This window comes from Trichosurus vulpecula, chromosome 6, assembly GCF_011100635.1.
Source record: "Trichosurus vulpecula isolate mTriVul1 chromosome 6, mTriVul1.pri, whole genome shotgun sequence".
Lineage (NCBI taxonomy): Eukaryota > Metazoa > Chordata > Mammalia > Diprotodontia > Phalangeridae > Trichosurus > Trichosurus vulpecula.
Genome location: NC_050578.1, coordinates 9107782 through 9129593, shown reverse-complemented (window position 1 = coordinate 9129593; position 21812 = coordinate 9107782). Strand labels below are relative to the sequence as shown.

The following is a 21812-nucleotide window of genomic DNA, read 5'->3' as shown; positions in this document are numbered from 1 at the left end:
GGTAGTACAGCCCATGGGGAAAGCAGATTAATGATTTCTTTTTGGGAGAGCAACAAGTTGTATTTATTTTTAAGGCTGTTCTAAATTATAGTGTATGATTTCTAATGATATGCTAATTAATTTTGCCTTTAAAACAACACCAGGAAGTAGGTATATCCATTTGATAAACAGCAGGATATATCATCTTGGAAAAAAGAAAGAGAAGGAAATAAATGGAATATTAGGACATTTAAGTTCACCTTGGGCATAGTTAAAGCAGATTTTGATATGGGGTGGGGGGTGATGGTAAGAAGAAGATAACAGAGCCTATGTAGAAGGAAGCAAAATGGCACAAACAGTAAAGAAATTAACAAGAAAAATACAGAAGAACATTGTATATTTGACAAATGAAAGTAATGACCTCATTTAGAAAACCATAACCTGTAACTCATGACCTTAGGGCATTGTAAAGATGCATAGAGAGAAGAATTAGAATAAACATATTGCCAGCCCAAGGATACACTCAAGAATATGTGCTATGGAAATAGGATGTGGGTTGGTCATGGAGTTAAAGCAGGCACAACAACAGAAAATTCAAAGGCTTGAGAACTGCACTGATATCCATGAAATTTGAACGAACAACAAGGAAACCTAAAGAATTGGGTGGATTCTCTAGTTGAAGGAAGAGAGAAATTGAAAGACATGGACATATTAGATGAGAGGGAATAAATGAAGCAGGAATGACACTGTCATAGGAATATACTTCGGTCTGCCCAATGAGACAAAGTACTTGGTTAAAACTTTCCCAGTACACATAACAAAACTGGACCAGAAGCAAGATAAAGTGGGGGCAGGAGACCTCACCTCTCAGAATAGAGGCTATATTTCTATCTGCCTTATAAATATAATATTATGTTATAGTATGATATACACATTACTTTATTAAAATAATAGATTTTCTAGGTACATTATGAATTTTGTGACTTTTGTGTGTTGTCTTGGGAACCTAATTAATATTCATATAACATTTCTATAGGAAAGTATTTAAATTTCCAATAGTTGACTTTAAAACATTCTGGAAGAATGCTTAGAAGTTGACAGACCAAGGCTGACATTTAAAATTTCAGCTTCACATTAAAAGCCATTAGGATTAAAAGATCACTGAAAAAAACTTCAGAGTGGGTATTTCAAATCACACACAGGTTACCTTTACAATTCAGTACAGAAATCATGTTCAGTTAAATTCTGGATTGAGATTACAATATTATAAACAAAGATAGTAACATTAATTCAGCACTTTTTAGTATATCAAATTGAAATACATAGGTTCAAAACTTCAATTTTTATGGCAAAGACTTCAAATACAATACAGACATCTCCTGAAGTTACTACCATATCATTTACTAAGGTGATACTTAAACCTCTAGCTGTTTTCATTTTCGCATAAAAGAAGTCTTTTACAGACTTCACAGCAAAATTGATTTGCAGTGAAACCTAGAAGCTATCATAAATGATCAATAAGCTCAAAGCTGCAAAAGTTTGGCATTCCTTACCACAAAGAAGCATGACATGTAAAGGAGGTAGGGAAGCAATTCCTCCATCTTTCTGAGTTTTAAGGTAATTCTAGAATTTTGAATTTTGCACAAATCCCTACATTTAACTTTAGTCACCCCCACAAATACAATTAAGATGACACACTAGCATTGCCAGTATCCTAAATTTAAGCAACCCCAATATTAAGTTCAAATAGACATTCATTATATCAGAAAGTATCAAGCAATGAGTGCACCCTGTTGGTTTCAAAGGTTGAACTTTTGAGAGAATCATGATCAATTTCTTTCTGTTTTGAAGCAAATGTGTAAAAACCAGCTTTGTGTTGTATTCCTAACTCATAAGTACAGATTAGGATTTTCTGTCAGTTGGTACCAATGTGAAGTTATATTTCCACTTGGAAGGCAGAAATTCCACAGCTGAGCAAAAGGTAAGTTAGGGAGGGACAGCAGCAGCCCTCAGTTTACTTTGTCAACTTCTCAACAACTCCATCATGTCATTTAGTGCTGACCAGATTGCTGACTTCAAGGAGGCTTTCCTCCTTTTTGACAGGACTGGTGAAAGCAAGATTACATTAAGCCAAGTTGGTGATGTCCCGAGTGCTCTGGGTACCAATCCAACCAAAGCAGAGGTCAAGAAAGTCCTGGGGAACCCCAGCGATGAAGAGCTGAATACCAAAAAATTGAGGTGGAGCAGTTAATGCCCATGATGCAAGCCATTTCCAACAACAAGGATCAGGGAAGCTATGAAGACTTCATCAAGGGGCTGCATGTCTTTGATGAGAAGAGCAACGACACAGTTATAGGCTCTGAACTTTGCCATGTGCTAGCTATCCTGGGTGAAAAGATGAAGGAAGAGTAGGTGGAAGCCCTATTGAAAGGCCAAAAAGATTCCAATGGCTGCATCGATTGTGAAGCCTTTGTCAAACACATCATGTTCATATAAATGGAACTCTCAAGAACAAATGATCTCTATGAAGAATGACTGGAAACTAAGCCATGAACTTTAGGAACATTCACATTCAACTCTCCGGATCAGTTGACCAACAAGGGAGGAAAAACCAAAGGAATTTGGACTATACTATATTGATGGCCTTCCCAATTTTTTATGTACCTTTTGAGTTTCTTTTGAATCCTCAAATTATATTTCTACTACACAAGTCAAATGTTTGCAGAAGTAAACAACATGGACAAAGTTTCTACACATCTCAAATCTAAGTTATCTCTCTTTCTGTGCTATCCACCATGGGTAAACGTGTACCCTTAAAAGAATCTAAAAATCAATAAATCATTCTGGTCAGTCTCTGGTGCTAAGAAACAAAAGAAAGATAAGTTAGGACCAATGATTCTTGTTTCATTATCATTTCAATTCTGAAAGCTAAAATTATTAATAACATCAGCAGTAAACATTGCAAATCCTGACTAAACACTGTCAGGCTAAGGTTAAACAAACAAATAAAAACTTCAACCAAATTAGTATAAGAATTAAAAGAGTAATACTAATTGAACTTAGAGTAACAAAGAGTTAAGGAAACAGCTTAATTTTTTCTAATTATTACTGCAGTTGAAAAACTTAATAGAATGCTTTCCTTCAATTAAAAAATTTAAATATCCAGTGCAAAGGATCATTGAGGTTTTTGAATATGGATATGGCCCTTCCTTTTACTGATATGCAAAACTATTTGCAATTTATTCCCCCCACCTACTCCATTATTTAGCATAAACTAACATTTCAGCCAATATACTTGTAATTGTATGTCTAAGGTACTATATATCTGTTTATTACTGTTGGGCTGGCAGGTTTAACATTTTTGCTGTTAGGATTGTTAAAGAAACATACTGTGTTTAATAAACCTTGCAAACTACACGTCAATTGTCCAGTAAAGAATGTGAAATTCATAATGATTTATCAAACTTATTTTACTTAAATTTTTGCAAACTTAAGTAATTGAAAAAAATTAAAGTACTGCCAAACTAAGCTTGAAATAATGGGCTAAAGAAAAATAACTTTTAAAACAGTCATATACACATCTGTTTCAAAACTACATTTGCTAACTAGCCCCTTTCCCAAAGTTTTAGCCTAAAAAAACTGTAAAATCTACTAAAAAAAATTTATTTTACCACACAAAGATTACATCAGGTCAAATACAACAAATACTATGATGCAATTTTACATTTATTAACTTATGGTTTGAAGCACCAATTTACACTTTCTAAATACAATAAACATATCTAAATGAAGTCACACTGGTCTTCCAATGATATTTGATTTATCAGGGCAAAAGATAACAACTTTACAAGATTTTCTAACAGGAACCCTTAGTATTAAAAAAAAAAAACTGTGTACTTGTATGTAAATTGTTTATAATGGGGAACCCAGGTGATGGTCTTCCATCTCCACTAAGTCATCCATTTTGTTGCATATTTTATTTTAGATGTTTAGGCTTTAGGCAACTGGTAAGTTTAAATCTGGACATGTTATCTAATTCCCACCTCACCCCCAAAGAACTACAGTTATAAGCTGGTTCTGTCGTATCTCAATTAGCTATTATTACTGATTTATTTTAAGTTTTGGAGAGTGAATAGTTAAGATGGTTCAATTTTTCTTCCATACTGGAATATTGACCAGAAAAACTTAACTTGCAACTTCAGTTCTAAAAGGAAGAGTTAATGCCTGTTTTAAGCTTCACTGTGAAGGCTACTATCTTCTTGGTTCAGCTTAATGCAAGAAGGCACAAAGAAGAAGTTCATCATTGTGTCTGAAGCAATTCTAGCATCTTGAATCTCATACCAATCACTGAATGATACCACGTAATAAATAGTTGGCCTCTGAAAATCATTAAAAGAAGATGGCTCATGGAGAGTGTCTGTTCCCATATTATCAAAGCTCAGGAAATCTCCCACATTCAACTGAGGAAGAAGACAGTTTTCCACAATCTGATCAAGCTCATCATAGAATGGACCCCAAAGATTGCTTATAAATAGAGGTATATCTTTCTTGTATTTCTTGTGAATCTCTGGGATGGTATCCAAGTTCTCAGACAATTTGCTTGCAAAAGAACCATAAACACCACCATTCATGTAATACATAAAAGCTGGTTCCTTATTCCCAGTCTCTTCTAATCCAGAGGAAACATCATTTTCAAAAACTCTCCTTGCAAAGATCTTAACTGCTAAAGTTAATGCAAAAGATAAATAGTAGCTTCCAGGTTCTGAAATGACCTTAATGCCAGATCGTGCAGGAAAGTAGGCATCCAACAATGGACTGATGACATGATTAACCTCTTGCAAGTGAAATTCATTACCTATGAAGCCTCTGCGAATGTCCAATATGATCACCTCAGAGCTAAATTCTTCTGCCATGTCAAACACACATGGAACATTAGATCAAGCATGAATATACACTTGAGGTTCTTTGCAACAATTTGAAACATGAAACTTAACACCAACTATGTGGATGTCAAGTTCCTTCACAAAACAAATCCTTTTATTAAGGAGATATGTTCTGTGAAATTTGCATTCAGTCAAAGGGCCTCACTTGAGGACCTAGAGGGCCACATGTGTCCTTGAGGCTGCAGGTTCTCCATGCCTGGGGCCCTCTGGATAGTTGTATACCTAATCAGAAAGTGTGCTGTGAGATAATGGCCCGAAGAGTCGGGTAAAGCATATTCTCTTTTTAAGCTGAATTTTTTAGGAGGGCTGTGCAGAAATACCTGGGGTGGCCAGGGCCATAGGACATTTGGGCAGGGCTGAGGGGTGTTAGAGGGAGGGACATGGAAAGCACATCACCGACACCACCCATGCAGCTGAGGCAACGGCAGCTGAGGAAGAAAAAATAAATTAAAAATGCTATTTTAAAATTTTCCCAAAACAAGGTGGGGGTGGGTCGGGGTTTAGGATGATAGGCAAGTTCATTTAAGAGAAGAGTAATAGAGTGAGAAAGGGAGGGGCTGAGGGAAGAAAGAAGAAAAAGGGGACACCACAAAAAGATGATGGGAGCTAGCTGGGATGAAGAACAAATGACTGTAGGTGAACTACCATTTGTTTTTGCTTTGGTATTTTAATGGAAAATTATAATTTCCTTTGTAATTTTTTTCAAGATATCTAAACATCAGCAGGGTAATTCAAAGTATCTGACATTCCAGAGGTTACTTTGTTAAATGTTCCACAATAGGAAAGAGAAATGCATGTATTTTGAAAGAAGTCGTAGACATAAAAAGCAACTCAAAACTAATTTGCAAAAATGTAAATTGCAATCATAATACATATGACTTTAAATTTTGCAAAATTATGATCTAGTCTTCACTTTCCACCTAAATGTAAACCCATTGCAAGAAGGAATAGGATCTCCTTAATCTGATATTCTCAGCCCTGCACAAAGCAAGTACTCATTAAATAATTGTTGGATTATATTTATTAAAAATCATTTCTGAATTGCATTTAATTGAATTATTAATTCAGGAAATGCAGTAATTTAACAAGTAAGGTTCTTAGGGCATCATTTGTAGATTAATTTTACATTTACTCTCTGAAAACTGATCTTAATAATCAAATCTTGGAACAAAATGCCAACTTTTGCCTCTCTACCTTCCCACAAGTTATATGTTGTATCCTGTGCCTGGAATGCTCTAGCTCCACACCTTTGTTTCTTGGATTCTCTGGCTCCATATAAGAGTCTACACAAATGTTATGTATTACAAAAGACCTTTCCCAATCCCTCCAGAGTGCTATTTCTGTCACCCTGGTCAAAATTATTTTGAGATACATGTGTGTGTGTGTGTGTGCGCGCGCGTGTGTGTGTGTAGTTCCATTTTTTGATGCCCATCAACTTTTCCCAGTGCCTGGTTTACTGGTCTATAGAAGGACCTTAACAAATTAGTGCTTAATTGAAAATAATTGAGTTTTTAGTTCTATCAGAAGATATGAAGTTAAGTAGCTGTGTTTTCTTGTCCCCTGACCCACATTTATAACTTTGCTTCCTTAAAGTTTAAAAGCTGAAGGGAAGAATTCAGACTTCCATGAGCTTATCCATTATAAGTTTGATTAGACTTGCCAATGTTGCTGCTGAGCAAGAATCTTTAGCAGATTAGGTATATTTTTAGTGTTATCTGATTGAGGCATGTGTGAGAGGGGTAAAAAAAAAAAACACGTGCCACAGTTTAAGACTTTGGTGCCTTCTAAAAACACTATTGTCTAACAAGACAACTTGATTTGCCAACTCACTGTTGAAAACACTGGATCTAGAATATTTGTAGTTGTTAAACATAAGAGCATTTATATTGCCATATTTTGTGGTTTGCATACATAAGGAAACAGTGTTCCAAGTTAAAACAGCTAAATGAGCATGGCTCCCAAAATCTTTTTTTTTTTAACAAAATATGGAGAGAAAGAAAAAGTTATCAGAAAAATGTAGTTCTGAATCCAGTCCCTCAAAGCTTTCTTTTTCACAAACATAATCCTTGAATATTTTCATTCTAATCCTCCTTCACCTGGAAATGTTACATAAAAACAGAGCCAAATTTCAGGAAGGTGACTGTAATAAAAGGAGTGGGATCATTTGCTATTTCTGTTTTATCTCTTGTTTCTTGATCTTCCAAATTAATCACCCTTCTCCTTTGCCCCAATCCCTCTTACTCTTTTTCTTCCCATTAATTTCTGTTTCATGCAGAGTTAGTAGGTCTGTAGCTTGCCGAGGTATGAGATCACCATTATTGAGAAGAAATTTCATTGCTGAAGCCCTATCAATAGCCAAGTATTTTAATTGATGTTGCTGAATAGTTATGAAGGACAAAATCATTAGGATTTTTCATTTTAAAGAGCTAATCATAACTAATAATAAGACATGATCCCATATCCCAGAAAGAACATCTGAGGTCATTGCTGATTATGTCCAAGGTCTCTTTCATGCATATTTTGCTTCTTATTTGCATTTTCAATTTAATTTTGATGAAAAGAATACACCATCTCTGTTTCAAATTAATTAGTTCTTTTCTTCATTCAGCTTATTAAAATATTAAGAAATTATTAAATTTAATGTTAAAAAAGCACTGTCATTTGTGACAAAAGGGATAGACAGCCTGTAGAGAGAGAATTAGACTAACTCCTGCAGTATAGCAAATGAGTGGTTACTAACTTATGATGTTTTCATTAAACAAGAAGCTATAAAATGAAGTTGAAAACATAAATCAGCTTTTCCACAAAATAAAATGATCCATTTCTCCAGGTTCAAATCCGAGATCTCCTCAACTCCAAGTTAATTAATGAGATAGATTCCTATTTTCTCAGAAGCTGAATATTTGGAAGAGGGGAAAACAGTCATCAGTCAGTTACTTATAAAGGGATTATCCAGTTTAACATTTTGCCCATACCCCCTGATTTATTTTTCCCTCTTAATCCCAACTGTAACTTTCTTTCGGTCATTTTTTCTTCTCAGCATTTCCTCTACAGTGATGTAGAGGAAGAGAACGAAGATTTAAAGTACTGAAGAAGGAGAAAAAATATATAATAAATGAAATGAAGTTATACTGGATATCACTGATCATCAGTACAAATGCATGGCTTAAGGAAACAATATAAATTATTGACACTTTTATATTTATATCGTTCTTCTCTTAAGCCAGCAGTAGATGGATACTGGGGTTCAGATCCCAAGAAAGCAGCCTGTTTGTAAAGCCTAGAGTTTTTTTTAAAGGCTCCTCCAAATATGGCCCAAGTCATACTAATAGTGTCACAAAAGCAAGAAATCAAATTTTAGCACTTTAAAACAGACCAGAAATTCTGGAATAGCCATGTAACCCCTGCACGTAAAAATTCCATAGTATGTACTACTGAACAAAAGCCACAACTGACATCAAAAGTATGGGAAGAAAACTGAAATCAAGAAAACTATTAAACTGATAAATAAAAATAAGAGCTGGTTTTATGAAAAAAAAATTGATAAATCTTTGCTCAATTTGATTTAAAAAAAAAAAGAAGAAAACCAAATTGCCAGTATCAAAAAGTGAATAGGGCAAATTCACCACCAATGAACAGGAAATTAAAACCATAATTATGAATTATTTTACCCAATTGTATGCCCATAAATTAGATAAACTTAGGGATATGGATGAATATTTGCAAAAATATTAATTGCCCGGGTTAACAGAAGAGGAAGTAAAATACCTAAATAACCCCATCTCAGAAAAAGAAATAGAGCAAGCCATCAATGAACTCCATAGGAAAAAATCTCCAGGGCCAGATGGTTTTACATGTGAATTCCATCAAACATTTAAAGAACAATTAATTCCCATACTTTATAGATTATTTGGGAAAATAGGCAGAGAAGGAGTCCTACCAAATTCTTTTTATGACACAAATATGGTATTAATATCTAAACCAGGAGGAGTCAAAACAGAGAAAGAAAATTATAGATCAATTTCCCTAGTGAATATTGATGTCAAAATTTTAAATAAAATATTAGCAAAAAGATTGTAGCAACTTATCACAAGAACAATACACTATGACCAGATAGGATTTATTCCAGGAATGCAAAGCTGGTTTGATATTAGGAAGACTATCAGCATAATTATCACATCAACAACAAAACTAGCAGAAACCATATGATTATCTCGATAGATGCAGAAAAAGCTTTTGAAAAAATACAACCATTCTTATTAAACACACTAGAAAGCATAGTAATAAATGGTGTCTTCCTTAAAATTATAAGTAGCATCTACCTAAAACCAGTAGCAAGCTTTATATGGAATGGGGATAAGCTAGATGCATTCCCAATAAGATTGGGGGTGAAACAAGGATGTCCCTTATCACCTCTATTATTCAATTTGGTACTAGAAATGTTAGCTTTAGCAATAAGAGAAGAAAAAGAAATTGAAGGAATTAGAATAGGCAAAGAAGAAACTAACTTATCACTCTTTGCAGATGACATGATAATTTACCTAGAGAATGTTACAAAATCAAGTAAAAAATACTTAAAATAATAAATAACTTTAGCAAATTTGCAGGATATAAAATCCCACATAAATCCTCAGCATTCCTATATATTACTAACAAAGCCCAACAACAAGAGATACAAAGAGAAATTCCGTTTAAAGTTACTGTAGACACTATAAAATATTGGGGATTCTACCTGTCAAGATAAATCCAAGACATATATGAACACAATTACAAAACACTTTTCACACAAAAAAGTCAGATCTAAATAAATGGAAAAATATCAGTTGCCCTTGGTTAGGCTGAGCTAATATATTAAAAATGACACTTTTATCTAAGTTAATTTACTTATTCAGTGCCATACCAATCAAACTATCAAAAAATTATTTTACAGAGCTGGATAAAATAATAACAAAATTCATCTGGAAGAACAAGAGGTCCAGAATATCAAGGGAATTAACGAAAAGAAATGCTAGGGAAGGTGGCCAACCCATACCAGATATTAAACTGTATTATAAAGCAGCAGTTATCAAAACTACTTGGTACTGGCTAAGAAACAGAGTGGTAGATCAGTGGAACAGGTTAGGTACATAAGACACAGGATTCAACGGCTATAGTAATCTACTCTTTGGTAAACCCAAAGAATCCAGCTTCTGGGTTAAGAACTCACTATTTTACAAAACTGCTGGGAGCATCGGAAAATAGTATGACAGAAACTGGGCATAGACCAATATCTTACACCATATACCAAAATAAAGACAAAACAGGCTCATGATTTAAGAATAAAAGCTGATATTATAAGCAATTTGAGAGAGCTAGGAATAGTTTACCTGAGAAGAATTCATGACACAATAAGAGACAGAGATCACTACAAAATGCAAAATGGATAATTTTGATCATGTTAAATCAAAAAGTTTTTGAAGAAACAAAGCCAATGCAACAAAAGATTAAGAGGGAAGCAGAAAATTGAAAAAGAATCTTTACAACCAGTGTCTCTGCTAAAGGCCTCATATCTAAAATACACAGAGATTGAGTCAAATCTATAGGAATACAAGTCATTCCCCAGTTGAGAAATGGTCAAAGGATATAAACAGGCAGGTTTCAGAGGAAGAAATTAAAGATATCTATAAGATATCTATAGGCATATGAAAAAAATGCTCTAAATCTCTATTGATTAGAGAAATGCAAATCAAAGCAACTCTTAGGTACCACATCTCTCCTGTCAGATTAGCTAACATGAAAAAACAGGGAAATAATAAATATTGGAGAGGATGTGAGAAAATTGGAAAATTGTTACATTGTTGGTGGAGCTGTGAACTGATTCAGCCATTCTGGAGAGCAATTTGGAACTATGCCCAAAGGGCTATAAAAATGTACATACCCTTTGACCCAGCAATACCACTTCTAGGGTTGTATCCCAAAGAGATCACACAAGTGGGAAATGGACCAGTATGTACAAAAATATTTATAGCAGCTCTTTTTGTGGTAGCAAAGCATTGAAAATCAAGGTGATGCCCATCAATTGGGGAATGGCTAAACATATTGTGTCATATGAATGTAATGGAATATTATCATACCATGAGAAATAAGGAGTAGACAGACTTCATTATAACCTCGAAATACTTATATGAACTGATGCTGAGTGAGGGGAGCAAAACCAGGAGATCATTATACATGATTACAGACACATGGTATCTGTAAGGACTACCTTTGATAGAATTCTCTCCTCTTATCAATGCAAGGTTCAAAGATAGCTTTAAAAGTCTCATGATAGAAAAAAACTATGGACATGCAGAGAAAATTTATGGAGTCTGAATGCAGATTGAAGCAAACTATTTGCTCTCTTTTTTTCCTTCTTTTTTTGGTTTCATTTCTTCTTTCTCATGATTTTTTCCACTGGTTATAATTCTTCTTTACAACTGGATTATTATGTAAATAAGTTCATTATGAATGTATATGTAGAACCCACACTGGATTACGTGCTGTCTTGGGTGGGGGAGGAGAGAGAGGGAAAGAAAATTTGGAACCCCAAAAATTGTGAAACTGAGTGTTGTAAACTAAAAATAAAAAATAAATTTATAATTAAAAAAAGTATGTGGAGTGTCTTCTCAATAATGGGATATAAATTTTAATAGTTTTCCTAAATAATAATGATACAGTCAGACTTCTGTTTCTTCTCATTCTGTAAATGCATTATTTTTAACTTTGCATAGTCCTATAGCATTCCAGGAGCTCCTCTCCTGTGTAAACCATGTCACCCTTAGCTGAGCAGATGCCATAAAAACCTAGTCAGTTTAACCTGTTAACTTCACTAACTTGGCAGACTGGTGCACACCAGTCCTGAAGGCAACACTACCATTTTATTAGCCATTGGATTAAGCAAGGAAATGAAACAGTATTATTTTGTCTGATACTTTATTTTGTGCATTTGGCCATAATGATAATAATACTAAAGACTTTCCCCACAACAACCTGAGGTAATGGTAAAGAAGGATATGTCATCATATAAAGACACTAAAAATGAGCATGTGCAGCAGTTAGGATGGTGGTGCTGTTGGTACTGGTTTGAAAGGAAAAATATATATACATGCAAACAAATATGACACAAATTATGGGCTTCACTTAGATTTCATGCTAGCTAAATTCAAGGAACAAGTGTAACCTATATTCAGCTTCATGTTTTATGCTGCCCAAGCTCTAATTTTGTAATCTCAATGGTTATAATGTTGTAGCTCAGAGATTGACAACACCATCAAAATAAAATGAGAGGATGATTACTATCATCTCCAAATCACAGAGTCAGGCCAAATGAGATGAAATGAAAATTATTTTTTTTCCATTAGGGCCCAGTGTCCAAAATACAATCAGCCCTAACAGTAAAGAAAATAAAGCCTAATGGATACCTTGCATTTCACTTATATGATAACACTTTTCTTCCCTAAGTGCATCTATGTCATCATTCCTACTTCCCAAAATTGGACACTGAAGGACAAAGTTGTATGTAAGGGGGCCACCAAAATATATCAGACATGGAAATGCGAAGGGTAAGAACAAAATATAAGGCTTTTATTTCCTTACCTAGACCTTAGCACTCTTATGTATCTATTCATCTTCCAGGAAATATATTCTTATTTTGAACAATGGTATTTTTCCCTTCTCTATGTGGATATAATGACACAGCTTAAACTGAGGTAAATGTAAGTCATTGCTTGTCGTCAGGTATTCCTCATAGCAGAACACCAAGAAAAAAGTGGCTGCCAAATTTGAACTCAGGTTGTGTTATTCCAAGGTTAAGATTCTGGTAATTTTACTGCTATGTGAAGAAAGGATGGAGCCCTATTAGTTGTGAAATAATAGTCTCCCCTCTCATCTATGTGTCTGCAGAAATCTAACAATAAGTTCTGGGTGCTCTGTGAGTCAAAATTCTTTTCAAATTGTAGTTCATAGGCCTCCACTTATGTTTCCTTTTTTGTTTGTTTGTTTGTTCCAGTAGACACAAGTTCATTCAAAGCAAAATAATTCCATAAAATAACATATTAATAAAGGTAACAACAGAACATTCTCCCCATACACCTGGAGCTCATTATCCCCCAAAATAGATAGTTTCTATGAGAAGAAAAAGCATGAATGGGGTCACATGTGGTGAATATACATGAGGGATCATGTGTTGCCAAGGCATTGGTGTAAAAGGGTGACTCCTACTTGCAATGTTTCTGATCTTCTGGTGTCATGTTGCTTTTCTATAGCAAGAGCTAATATTTATGCAATCCCTTAAAATTTGCAGAACATTTTGAATATGTGCCTCATTTGACCTTTAAATCAACCTTGTAAAGTAGGTGATATTATCGCTCCCATTTTGCAGTTAAGGAAATTGAGGCTAAGAGAGGGTAAATGACTTATCCGTGGACACACATCAAGTAAATGTTTAAGTCAGTATTGAAACTCAGGGCTTCCTGACTCCTAGTAGAGTACTTTATCCACTATGTTGCCAGCTCCCTGATTACAGGGCAGACCTGCACAATTTGGCAGTAGGTAGGTGCCAAAATTGAAACAGCCCAAACTTCCTCAGGCCACAGATAGGTTTCTAGCAGCTCACTTTCCAAGCAAAGGTATAATTAATGATTAAACTATTTTGCACATAAACCATATTTTAAAAAAGGAAATTTCAATTAATATCAATTAATTACACTTATTAGCATTTTTATTTATCATGAAATCACATTAATGTTTAAAAATTGCTTTCCTAAGTTGCAAAAGTTTTAATACATTTTTCAGGTTTTCTTACTGTTTACATTTAGTTAATGGGACATATTACACTTCTTTTTGTTTGTTTGTTTTGCAGGGGGGATGGCAGGGCAATTGGGGTTAAGTCACTTGACCAAGGTCACACAGCTAGTGAGTGTGTCGAGTGTCAGAGGCCGGATTTGAATTCAGGTCCTCCTGACTTCAAGGCCAGTGCTCTACTCACTACGCCACCTAGCTGCCCCAATATATTATACTTCTTGTCAGCAATGAGTTTATTGTACTCCAGAATCATGTTTGAAATCGATTTCTATAGAAATCTAAAAACTAACCCTAGTAACTGCCTCATTTTCTGAGTTTACTTTCTTGAAAAACCATTGTTCTTTACTGAGATATTTTTTAACAATTCGTATGCTTTAATTTGTTTGTCATTGGTGTTCAATTTGCTTAAATCAGGATGTTTCAATTTGAAATGACAACAAAGATTGTATTCCTTCAGAATTGTTATTACTACTTGGCAAACAAGGCACAATATTTTGTTGCTCATGTAAGTAAACAAACATCTATTTTTCCACCCAAGATTAAACACCCTATGTTATGATTCAATCTTCCATTTCTTTTTATCAGCCATTTTACAAATTCACCCCAAAAATGTTAATGTTAGAACCAAAAAAGTCTCCACAGCAATGCTCACAAACAAAGAAATATTGAACTGAGCGTCTAACCTTGGAGAGAGTACCAGATACTCATGTAATTTGGATGGTGGCCAAGCAGCAAGGGAGGGGAAGAAGCCCTTGAGTTGTTCCTGTTCATCACATAGTGGGGATCAGCTGTGTTGGCACATGTCTGCACTTACTTTGTCCCTATTCAATGCCAGTAATAATTGAAAACAGCAAAAAAATATGACTCTTGCTCCTCTCAGAGTAGAGACTGATGATGGTTGGTTGCTTTGGATCACATGACAAACAGGAGAGAATGTGCACTGGCAACTCATCCACCAAGTTATGTGATGGGCACAGTAGTGACTAGTGAATTTCAGGTTAAATGGGGCATAGACAAAGCACTTGTTACATCTTTACTTTCTTCTACATCCTCTACATTTTTTTTCTTGGACTACCCAAAAGCCTTTAGTGGACCATAGGGCATTTGTTGCTTCTCCACATCATTTGATATTCAATGCCATCCTAATATTCTGCCTACCATTGACTAGTGACGATGTAAGTAGTAAGCATAAAGGGAGAACCCCTTCTTTCAGCCACTGCTACCATAGTCTGAAGTTGCTGTGATTAGTAAGTCTCTCTGTGGGGAGAGGAGGGAGGGGGCAGCCATAGTTCATTTCAGCAAATTCTTTCAGCCTCCTAACCTAGTAAGGATTAGTATTTTCCAAGTCACCTACTATTCCCTTATACATTGTGGCTAAGGGTGGGGGAGGGGAGAAGTAATGGGTTTAATTAGCTTTTCCTCCACAGGTGAGTGCTACAGATTTTTCAGCCAATAAATAGGAATCACTTTGTCTTAGCTAGGCTTCGACAGAAGGCAGCAAATATCTAGTTTGAAATCATATCCTTTCTTTAAACTACTTTCTCTTTTTCTGTGCTTTCTCATTCTCAGCTCACTTTTCATTTAAATTCTGGTCAGAAACACATTTTTGTCCTTAGTTTTTAATCATATTTTACTCACCACCCTAATCGTGCTCTCATTCCACAAATAGAAAAGGAAATAAATGAAAATTTGATGAGAAACCACTTTTAAACTCCTCCAATCATGCTACTATATTTTATGGAAACCACAAGGACTAGAATCAGAAAAACTCTGAAAAGGTTGATAAATTCTATTCCACTCCTCAAAAAAGAATTAAAATTCATTTCTCTCTTGACTCTCTATTTGCTTTTGTTGTTCAGTCATTTTTCGGTCATGGCCAACTCTTCATGACCTTATTTGTGGTTTTCTTGGCAGAGATACTGGAGTGGTTCATCATTTTCTTCTCTGGCTCATTTTACAGATGAGGAAACTGAGGTGAACAGGGTTGAGTGACTTGCCCTTGCCCTTGAGGTTCACATAGCTAGTAATTTTCTGAGACATGATTTGAACTCCAGAGGATGTCTTCTGGACACCAGGTTCTGTATCTGCTGTGTCACATAGCTGGCTGATCTCTCTATAGGTATAGCTATACAATATCAAAAATAGCAGCAATGTGGGAAAAATATTAATGAAACAATTATTTTTTTCTAAATGAATCTAAAAACTAGTGAAGTGCTTAAGATGTCATAAAGTATAAAGAAAGACCTTTAGCATATTGATGAGATCTGCTTTGTCAAATTTGTGGACAAATGTGGACGAGAATTTTGCAAGCTGAGGGGACATTGATGGGTTATACTTGTATTAGTGGAGGAAATATATTCATCAATGATACCCACAAAGTATTCAAGACTAAGCTACTTCAGCTAGTTTTATCTGTGCTTCCATTGAGTTAGTGAATCTCAATATTTTAAAAGCCAAATTAAACAAATTTGATACCATGTAGTTTCAGACTAAATATTGACTCAGACTAATCACTAGAGTGAGTTTCCAACTATAGAATACACATCTATTATGATGAGAATAATAAAAATAATTTAAATTTAGTCATTTAAATATAGTACATAATAGTTACAAAGCACTTTCATACATAGTATCTCATTTTGATCTCATAAGAAAAGTAGTGTGGAGCATTGAATAACATATGTTCAAACCCTGTCTCTGACACTCTTTGTGTGGCTCCAAGTAAGTCTCTTAACCTCTCCCAGCCTCTATTTTCTCATTGGTAAAATGCACAGAAAAATACCTGCAGTGTCTAGATCACAGTGTCAAATGAGATGATGTATATAAAGCACCTCAAAGAAAAGAAAGACTCTGAGAAGAAATCAACACATAGAGGAGATGGAACCTCTGTCGTGTCCCTATCCCCACCTTGTCTCAACCTAGCAGCCAAAACATCATGTCCTGCAAAAAATGGAGAGATTCAGCTATTACCTATGCTAAACCCACAGATGAGCTTGGTAGAAGGAATGTTTTCTAGTAATTATTTTGTTCAACTCCACTTTCTCCAAATACTACAGTGGTAGAGGAGAATGTGCTATAACTTCTGAGGAAATATCCTTTTGTAAAATCTAATTAATATAAACTAGTTTTACAATGTTGTGGATTTACTAACTGGCAATTGATATTGGGAAGAGCACCCTTGATAGGGGTTGATATTAGGAAAAAAGCCCTGTCCCTTCAGGGATACCCTTACAACCCCAAAGTTAAGAGTAGCTCTTTGTTATGGAAACTCAGACCACTAGTCTAAGCATGATTTTGGGAGAGTAAGTCCAGAGCCTATATGCTGCATGGGAAAAGACTATCAAATTTGTCAATTAAGAGATCACTGGTAATTTTTGAAATTTGGAATTTTGGAAATTTCATTTAACTGATGATGTCAGAAGCCAGAAGCCAGGATTGAGTGAGAGGAAAGGAAATGAAGTAGAGAGTAGACAAGAGTAGACAACCTTGGGCTAAGACAGTTTGGCTAAGAAAAGCAGGGAAGGAAGTAGTATATAGGGAGATGTTGAAGGAGGGAGAGAGAGAGAGAGAGAGAGAGAGAGAGGGGGGGGGGGGGGGGGGGTGAGAGAGAGAAATTGAGGTTGCACTGAAAAAATGGAGGAAATGAAGGTATCAAGTGCATGTATAGAGAGATTGGCCTTGGCAAGAAATGAACTATTTCATTGTCAGAGACTAGACCAACTCCCCAACCTTTTCAGTCTCCAGACATCCCGTTTCCTGCCTACCACTCATGTAGTGCTCTCCCCTATATTGGTTATAAACTCCTTGAGGACAGGAACTATCTCCCTTTTTTATTCTTGTATCCCAGTGCATAGCACAGTATATGGCATGGAGTAGTTGCTTGATAAATGTTTTTTTCATTCATTCACTGAATCATTATCAAAGTGGTCAACCTATGAACTTATTTTTGTTTAATTCTTTTTCTTTGTTGCAAAGGATAATTTATTTCCTGATTTGGGTAGGGATGGGGTGCAGAAAATGATGCAGAAATAACTGTGTTGTGTGATGTAAAAACAAAAAGCATCAATAAATTCTCTATTCTAAGAAAATGTTGTTTGGTTAGCTTAATCATTCTTTTTAATCCTTGAAAATGCTAATATAAAGTATTTGCAAAACATTTTTATATTCAAATGGCTATTCTTATATCACTGGGTGCCTCCTCAGTGACACTATCCACGGCAGATTTTTACTGTTTCATTCAGGTAAAACTTATTGAATAATTAAACAGATCTATTTCATTTTAATGATTCTTTATAGAACTAGTTTCTCTTCTAAAAATGGTTCTCTCTCCTCTCATCTTTCTTAGTCCTCCTTCAATACTTTTAGAAAAATTCTTCCTCTTTTTCTAACACACCAACCAACATTCTTCTGTTTTTCGGTAATTGTTAACTTCCTCACACCCAGCAAATGCCAACAGGAGTTATTTGGGTTTCTGAAAACAAGTATTTAATTTCCAGCTCACTCTAGCCAAAAATCCCAATTTTGTAATGGAGTGTCAAGCTTTCCAAAAGCCAATTACTTAGGGGACGCTGGCACTGTGCTTCCATTAATGTAATAGCATAGCCACAGTCCCTAAACATGGCAGAATAATGCATTAGCAAGAATGCTGTTTACACTGTTTCCTGGGACACACAGTGATCTAGTCAATAGGACTTTAAAATGTCTTGTCTTTGAAATCAAGGGATCATTAATCTTTACTATGTCATTGAATCGTCACTGTTACATTTACCTAATTGATGTCCATGGCAATAGAATAGTTTTTTACAAGAGACTTGTAGTGTGTAGTCTCATTTACCTAAAAGAAACTCTGTAAGTTTCTGTGAGGGAGTAAACAGGGAATTAATCTTGGGTACCGAAGCAAACAGAAAAAGAAGAGTTATCTGTATGTTCAATAGGCTTTCTTTTCCAATATCATCTTATTATCCAGTGTGTGTTTTTTTAATTGAAAAGGAAATGTGTTGGTACATTGATTTAACACGCTTTTTACACTTCAAATGGCATTATGGAGCAGTACTCAACTACCTAAGATCAATGAATGGAAGCTCCAGCAAATAGTGTTGGGGCTTAGAGTCAGGAAAACCTAAGTTCAAATCCCATCTCTGACATTTAACTGGTTTTGCATCCCTAGACAAGCTCATTTAATTTCTATTTGTTTCAAGCAAATCCCTAGGATTTATATATACAGTCATAGATAGGATACCTGTCCTAGCTGGGAGAATCTGTGGAGATTTGTCCTTGACATGCCCTGATGGCCACAGAACGAAAGACTGTGATTTGACCAGACCAACTGGCCTTCTAGATGATAGCTCATTTGGAAACTGAAAGTTTAAATTGTCTGCAGCACAGTGTAAACTGCAGTTGCTGGTTTATTTCTGTATTCAACAAACTGGAGCAGGGAGGAAGGTATAGGCCTGTGATTCCATCATTTATAAAAACTATTCCTGGCATGGAAACTACCTCCACCAATGCACATCAGCAACTCAGAATTCCTCAAGAAATAAATTAGACCACTTACCCAGGGTTGCTAACTCTACAGTTGTCCCTCTCTTCATTGTGCCATGATGTCTTTTATAAGAAATACATAGGCTTCATTCATTAAAAATCTCAATCACAATAAGCTCCAATAAAGGAGGGACCATATCTTTACTAAACTTTGGATTTACCTAGAATCCACTACCACATGTTTCATCAGGAGGTTCTTAATGAGTATTTGTTAATTGAATCAGAGGATAAGGAGGTCATGACTGTTATTTGGTGTCATATAGATCTACACAGATTGAATATTTCATTTTATAATTTAAGTGAATGGAGATAATAATTTCACAAAGTTTTTATATAAGTACATTCATAGCCACTGTTTCCACCTGAGTGTTAATATGATTTCAAAACTCCAAGCATCCAAGATTTCATCTTCATGTGGACTCAGAAAAGTCATTAATCATTGGCTAACAGTCTGGTGATGAATCTTTGTGAACTTAGCTAGATTAGTCCTCAGATAACTACACACACACACACATACACACATACACATGCGCACACATGCACACACACACACACACACATTATTGCTGGACCTGCACTAATAACCTTTCTTTCTCAGCAGGATATGTAAGAACTTGTGCCCACTAGTGTAACCTTATAAAATTAAGCATCAATTCATTTCTCACCTGGCTGCACAACTTTGGGACTTCTCTGACTAACTTTTCCACTATACTCTCACATCAGATACCTTTCCTTACCCCAACTTTTCATTTTCCTTTTGTGTTTTCTCTACTGTCATTAGATTGCAAGTTCCTTCAGAACCGAGACTGTCCCTTCCTTCCTTCCTTCCTTCCCTCCTTCCTTCCTTCCTTCCTTCCTTCCTTCCTTCCTTCCTTCCTTCCTTCCTTCCTTCCTTTCCTCCTTCCTTCCTTCCTTCCTTCCTTCCTTCCTTCATTCCTTTCTTCCTTTCTTTCTCTTTCTCTATTGTATTTGTCTATTCAGCACTTAGCACAGTGCCTAGCACATAGTAGGTGCTTAATGAATATTCATTGACTATTATTTACTCTGATGAGGCATCAGAGCAGAACTCTAGTTGATGAAATTGTGTTAGCGCACACTTAGTCAGTGTATATTTTATGTTAGTGTAGCGTTGCCACATCACTAGTGTTAGTGTATACTCTCTGTTAGCATTACTTAGGACAGAGACTTTAGTGAAATGTGTCATCTATATGTATGGCTTTTTATCTCATTTAGTATATATACTTCAAGAGAACGAGGGGTGTGTTTAGTTATATGGCTCTTAAATTATCTTGTACCCTTGTACACACATACACACACACACACATAAGATCTCCAATTAATACTAATGAAAGCTGTTAAATATTGTAATAGAGAAGCTAGGTGGTGTGATGGATAGAGCACCAGGCCTGAATTCAGGAAGACAAGTCTTCTTGAACTCAAATCTGGTCTCAGACACTTACTAGCTATGAGACTGCAAAGGCAATTAGTAAATGAGAAGATCTTTCCCACCCATTTGAATGGGCTTCAGCAGGGGGCTCTCAGCATCCTGGGGGAGTGGCTAACGCAGGAGACAATGGTAGGCGCCTGCGTTCTGGTCACTCAGATGATGTTCTGGTCGACAGGATGACATCTTGTGACTATATAAAAGGAGAGAAGACAGCTTGGAGATTGAGATGTAGTGGAAGCAGGAGAAGGAGAAGCAGCAGCGGCAGCTGCAGCAGCAGCAGAAGTGGCAGCAGTGGCAGCAGGAGCTCCTAAAAGCAGGTCTGACCCTCATGCAGACCAGGAGTGCTGAACGAGGGCTGGAGGCCAGTGGGTAATCTTCTTAGTGGAGGGTCCTAGTATTGGGGGGAAGCACCAGTATGGCTTGGCTTGCTGCCATAATATTTTTCTGTAACCTCCTGGTCACTATTATGAGATGGGTATATTGGTTTTGGAAAGTTCTTGCCAGGATATCAAATTGGGGACACTGGTCCATGGGTCTACTATTTTGGAGCTTCAATAAATGCTTTAATTCCTCTGCTTTCTACTTAGAGAATTCCTTATATCCTGTGATTCTGGACCATTCAGGCACATTCATGATTTTCTTTGAAGTCATGAATTCTGCCTTATTGTTATAGAGACTCTGAGCAAGTCACTTAACCCTGTTTGTGTCATCTAAAGCCAGGTTTTGCCTGTTTCTAGGTCCTGGTAAGAAACAAGGCCCCATTTTCTGCATTTTACCTCAGTACAATCTCACGTTTCGAAGTTCATCACTGATTACATCATACAAATTGACCATGAGAGAAATGAGAACAAATTATAATATGACATCAACATTTTAAAAATGAATAATTTTGAATATTTTTTCATAAACTGATGATATTACAATTAAAACAACATTTCAGAGAACTTCCTAACAGAAGACTGATAAATTTGGGGTGCAGCATAAGACTTTTTTAACTCAGCCATTGAGAAAATTTGTTTTGATTTATTACATATACTTCTTAGGGGAATTGTTTATATTCCCCCCAATGGAATTGGAAGGAG

General features: G+C 35.7%; 2 pseudogenes; one reads left to right on the top strand and one right to left on the bottom strand.

The window, feature by feature from the left end:
* Positions 1-2023: 2023 nt before the first annotated feature.
* Positions 2024-2475, top strand: LOC118855347 (annotated as a pseudogene).
* Positions 2476-4208: 1733 nt separating this feature from the next.
* LOC118853304 overlaps positions 4209-21812 on the bottom strand; it is a 41916-nt pseudogene continuing 24312 nt past the window's right edge.